This window comes from Anoplolepis gracilipes, chromosome 15 (genome assembly GCF_047496725.1).
Source record: "Anoplolepis gracilipes chromosome 15, ASM4749672v1, whole genome shotgun sequence".
Classification (NCBI taxonomy): domain Eukaryota; kingdom Metazoa; phylum Arthropoda; class Insecta; order Hymenoptera; family Formicidae; genus Anoplolepis; species Anoplolepis gracilipes.
Window position 1 is genome coordinate 8,321,033 of NC_132984.1, and position 6,000 is coordinate 8,327,032.

Sequence of the window (6,000 nt, forward strand, 5' to 3'; positions counted from 1 at the left end):
CGCACTCCGTACTTGTATAGTAAAAGAATATATTTCTGTCGTACTGTTACACTTATCTTATACTACTATTAACTCGCGTATTCGGTCGACGTGTAGACGAACCGTGCCGATGGGTAGATAACTTGTTTACGCGCGGCTCTCTTGCTAGCGACTTTCTTACGAGCGACCGCGATGGATCTCGCGATCGGTTTATCACTTTAATTTCGAGGGCGGAAGGATGAGGTTTTCCGGGTCGAGCGCGGGACGTGCTCCGTGCTGGGGTGTCGTAATGCTTGTTCAGCTTGACCGTGACTTGCTTTCTTGTTGGTCACGTCTTATTTTTCTTTCTTAATCTTTCTATTTAATTCTTATTTAATTTTATTATTTAATTCTTTTTAATGCTTTGCTTTGCTCGCTTAATTTTAGTTTATTTCTTTATTTTATATATTTACTTTTCTCTTTCCAGGTAAGTGTATCGGGTTACGACATCCTTCCCCCTGTGGGAAAAGAAAATTTACTAACGATAAATTTTCTTTGCCTTATTTTGGCTTCTTAGTCTATGTTTTTACATTTTGTGTTATTAATATAACATGGCTGTGTTGTTTCCGTTATTTAGTGTTGTATCTGGTTGGTATCTGTCATAAATTTTTTCTCTTTGTACTGGTGGTATGCTTATTTGGATTGTGCTTATTTTGTCCGGTTGTTCTTTTTTCGTTTGCTTCCTTCTTCTTACTAGGTGAGTTAACACTACAATACTGAGTATAATTATTGTTCCTGTGATACCTGATATCGCGGGATATATTACATGTTCTCGTATCTGTAGTCTGTCTTTACTTATCTGTCTGTCTGTCTCGGTCAGTGTGTTACTCAGTTTCATTACTTCGGATGGGTTCCGTATTATTTTTCGTAATTTTATTCTTTCTGCCTTGTCTTTTGGTTCGTTCGTCTGTATTTTCAGTATGCTTGTTAAGTTGTAGTCGAGTATCTTTGTATTTACATATGTTGTTATGGAGGGTTTGCTTGCTTTTATTATTATGTCGGGCGTTACTAATTTACATTTTTCTTTTATTGTTATTCGCCCTGACCTTTTGATTTCGGTTTTCTTTGTTACTCCGTTACTACATGTTATTTCTATTGGCTGTCTTTTCCTAGCGGAGTATATCCACGAGTTATCAGCGTTATCCATATCGTTGAGTTGGCGTGTATGTGCGTGTGTTGCAGCTGTTTATATGTGTGTCTGTTCGTACGTATGTCTGTACTTCGCATAACGCTTGGCTGTCTATGTGGTGTGTCAGATGACTTCTTTCGCATATATATTGGTTGTCGTTTCGCATACATTTTTCTAATTCACTTTCCATTGTTGTAAAATACGTTCGACTATCGGTGTCTATCGCTATTATCGGTTGGCTTACTTCTATACATACAAATGTGTCGTCTTGTTTATGGACGGATAGAGGGATTGCTTTTATTATCTCGTATGTAGGGTACATTATTAATGAAAATCTTACTATCGTAATTATTCCTATACTATCGTAGTGTGCGCTTATTTTTATAAATTTCTCGATCTTTCCCCAATTTTCTGGTGCAATATTGAACGGAAAGTGAGTTCCTTGCGGTATCTGTGCCGCGATTTCCTTAAGATTATTTATTATGGTTTCGACCAGTAGTAATCTTATGTTTATTATTCCGCTTTTCGCGCTATTTAAATGTTTTACGATATCGGTAATATCCGTAATTAATCTTCTGATGATCGCGTTCAATACGATGAAATGTTCGTCCATCTCTTTTCTGTGTCCGAATCCTGTTTTCATCTGTATCCAGCTTTGTCGCATTTTCTCTGTCACATTTAAAAACTTGTCTTCATTTTCCTGTATTATTTTTTCTGATTCTTCTACGTGTGCAATGATTGCGTTTAACACCTTAATTTGATTCTTCAGAGCATGCTGTAGCGTTTGTTGATTTCCTTCCAGCATTTTCAATTGTTCGTTGATTATTTTTTCGTTGTCGGCGTCCATCGTGCCGAATAGCGTTTTGGTTATGGTTCCTAGTCCATCTACTAATCCTGTCCTTGTTTTCTTTGCTAACTGATAGGTCGTTCTTAAACGTGTTAATAAAATTATTGATTTTTCGTACTCTTGTTCTGTCAGTTACAGTAAGAGGCTGCAAGTTCCTTTCATTTTTTCTTCTAAAGGTTTGTCATAGCATAACGCTCTCGTTTGCGCCATGTATCCTGCTAACTGCTCTTGTCGGTGATCTATTGCGGCGATGTCTGTTTTGATTACTATTTTCCATGTGGACTCTACTTGATTGGTTTTTCCTATCTTCTCGAAAAATATGCCTAGTTCCCGTGAGAATCTTTCTATCTTCCAGGCTTCGTCGGTGTCAGTTTTTTCTGTCCTGTCTGTGCTCCAGGTAATTAGACTCCTGTAATATAAATGGTATCATATTATATCACTGCGCTTTCTTAGAATGTTTCGTACATTCTTTATTCGCGTTGCGCTTTTGCACATGTAGCTGCTTTCGCTGTTCTTTCTTTGCTCTTAGTTAGTCTTCAGTCGCGATCCTGTGCGGTTCTTTTCGCTTTGTGTTGGATTGTTTATTGTCGAGCAAATTTCATAGCTCCCAACGCAGGTGACATTCAGTTTTCGAGTGACCAGCAGATTGTGCATGACACCGGTGAGTTGGTTTCTCGAAGAGCCCGCGGAAAACCATTTTTCCCGTACTTTCGTGCCTCGAGTGTCTGAAGTGATTTTCGAACCTATCCCGGACGCGCCGTTTACCTCGGTGCCACCTCACCGGTTTTGGTTGACAGGGCGCCACTTTTGAGACCGGGGTGTTTTTCGGTTTTACGGGAGTGTCTATCGTCCCGTTCGCGGCCGTGGCCACGGTCGTGGCGCTCCCTTTTAAGGTAAGATTTATTTTATTTACATTTACTTCTCTTTGCTTTCCTCTGCGCGCGTCGTCGTTTACTATTCTAATTTTCGATGAACGCTTTTAATCGGTTTACGTGTACGCGTATCGTCCTTCTTCCCATTTTTATCGTATAGTTTATGTCCGAATTCTTCTCGGTAATTAGATAGGGTCCGAGCCACAGGGAATCCAGCATCTTCGATCGTCCTCTACGAACTGTTTCGTCGTGTAGCAGAACTTTTTCTCCTACTTCGAATGTAGTTTCGCGTGTTTTCTTATTGTAATTTTCTTTCGCTTTTATTTTTTCGTTGCGTAGGTGCTCCTTTGCGACTTGTTGCGTTGCGCGTAATTTTTCTCGCAGTTCGCTTGCGTAGTCTTCGTACGTGTATGTAGGTTTTAGCGGTTGCGATAGAGTTGTCGGTAGGGTTGCTCTGTGTCCGTAAATTAGTTCGAACGGTGTGAATCCTGTCGCTGTGTGCGGAGTAGTATTATACGTGAACATTGCGTATGGGATCCATTCGTCCCAGTCGGTTTGATCTGCGTTGATATAGTGTCGTAAATACTCGGCTAGTGTACGATGTGATCTTTCCAGCGCTCCGTTGCTCTCCGGATGATACGCTGTTATTTGTATCTTTTCGATTTTTAACAATTTGCAAGTGTTTTTAAACGTCTCGCTTAGGAAATTTGTTCCTTGGTCGGTTAGTATTTTTTCTGGAATACCATGCTCGAATATTATTTTCGTTGTAAATTCTCTTGCGATTGTTGCGGCTTCTTGGTTCGCTATTGGTATCGCTTTACTAAATATCGTTAAATTATCTTGGAAGGTTAAGATATATTTGTTTCCAGTAATTGTAGTTGTTAATGGTCCGACTATCTAGTGCACATTTTCCGAATGGCTTATCGGCAGTGTCCGTGATTATTAACGGTGCCTTATTTTTTCTTGACAGTCTTTTGTTATTCCTTTCCAATTATGCATTAGTCGAATTCGATTTATTGTTCGTTCGATTCCTTGATGTCCTCCTAGGGAGGCGTCGTGGTATTCGTATAATATCTTTTGTTTCTCATCTTCCGTATATTCTTGCATTGTTCTCGCGTCGCGTGCCTCTTTCTCTTGAATTGCATTGATATCCGCTACGTGTCGACTCAGCGCGTCAGCGTTTTTGTTCGCTATTCCGGCTTTATGTATTATTACATAATCGTATTCTTCTAATTTAAGCCTCCATCGGATCAATCGAGATCCGGGGTCAGTGACATTAAATAACCACACTAACGATTTGTGATCCGTCACGACCGTGAATTTGGTTCCATATAAGTATGGTCGAAAATGTTTAACGGCCCATACTATAGCGAGTAACTCTTTCTCTGTCGTACTATAATTCTGTTCTGCCTTTGTTAGTCGACTTGCTACGGGTCGGTCTTGTCCTATCTGTCCTTGCGATAATATGGGTCCGATTGCATAGTCGGATGCATCTGTCGTCACTATAAATTCTTTTGTAAAATCTGGGTACTTCAGTACCGGTGTTGTCGTTAGTTTTTCTTTTAGTATTTCAAAGGCGTTCTGCTGCGCTTGCGTCCACTCGAACTTGTTTACTTTCTTGGTTAATTTTGTGAGTGGTTTCGCTATTTTGAAAAAATTTTCAATAAATTTCCGATAAAATCCGGCCAATCCTATAAATGCTTGTACATCCTTGACCTTTTTTGGCGTCGGAAAATTTTTTACAGCTTTTAATTTGGTTGGGTCGGGTGATATTCCGTTTTTCGTAATTAGGTGTCCGAGATATGTCACTTCCTTTCTTAGAAATTCACATTTGTCGGGCTGTAATTTTAATCGATTTTCCCGTAATCTTTTTAATACTTCGATTAATCTTTTGTTGTGTTCCTTTAAACTAGCTCCAAAAATTACAATATCGTCTAAATAAATTAGATATTTTATTTCTTGCAATTTACTTAACACGGCGTTCATTAATCGCTGGAATGTGGCGGGTACGTTTTTTAATCCAAACGGCATTCTGTTAAATTAGTGTCCGTACGGCGTGGAAAACGCTGTTTTACTTTTGTCACTTTCTTCCATCTCGATCTAGTGATATCCTGATGCCAAGTCGAGGGTAGTAAAATATTTTGCATTTCCTAATTGATCTAATATGTCCGTAATAATATTCGGTAAAGGGAATGAGTCGCCTATGGTTAGGTCGTTCAATTTTTGAAAATCTACCACCACTCTAAATTTTTGTTTTCCGGATGCATCTAACTTCTTCGGAACGACTAGTAAGGGTGCGTTCCATTGGCTCATTTACCCTCATTATTCCATTATCCAGCATCTCCTGCATTTGTCGATTCGGTCTTATGTTTTTCGGGCAGTCGATATGATCGTACGTTAACCGGTGCGCTATCTGCTCGTGTTGCAATTTGATGTGTCACCGCGTTCGTATATGTGAGTGACTCTCCGTCGGTGTGGAACACGTCGCTGTATTCCTCGCAGATATCTCTTATCGTTTTTTTCCTCCTCCTTATTTAGGTGTCCGGTGCGGAGATCTTTTAATATTTTCTCGGTGTGTCGTAGGCTTTTCTCCTCCGTTGTCGAATGTGCGAGATTTATCTCTGTTGCGTCTTTGGCTTCAATTTTCTCAATTGTTATATGTGGCATTGTAATTTCGACTTCGTTTTTGTTTGTATTCATTACGTTCGCAGGGCATAAAAATTTTTCGGGTTTGACTAGACAGTTGCCTATAAATACGCCTGGTATTATTTCCTTTGCTCGGGTTACTCCCATCATGTTGATTATCGTTGCCACTTGTACTATCGTCTCGCTCCGAGGCTGTAACGTGATCTTTTGATAAGGGTATAGTCTCAGTATATTTCGTTCGATTCTTAGCTGTTTCGTTGAGTAGTTGCATATCGCTTCTTGTTTTTTAAGGAAATCTATTCCTATTATTCCCTCGTACTCAATCGGAAAATCGTCTTTTACGACATAAAATCTATGTTTTATTTTTTCCTCTTGTAACTTTATCGTCGCATTTATCCGTCCGATCGTATATACCTGGTGTCCCGTCATGCCCGTGAGGGTTATTTTGTCTTCGGTTATCATCGTTTCTCCTTTTAGATTTCTCACTT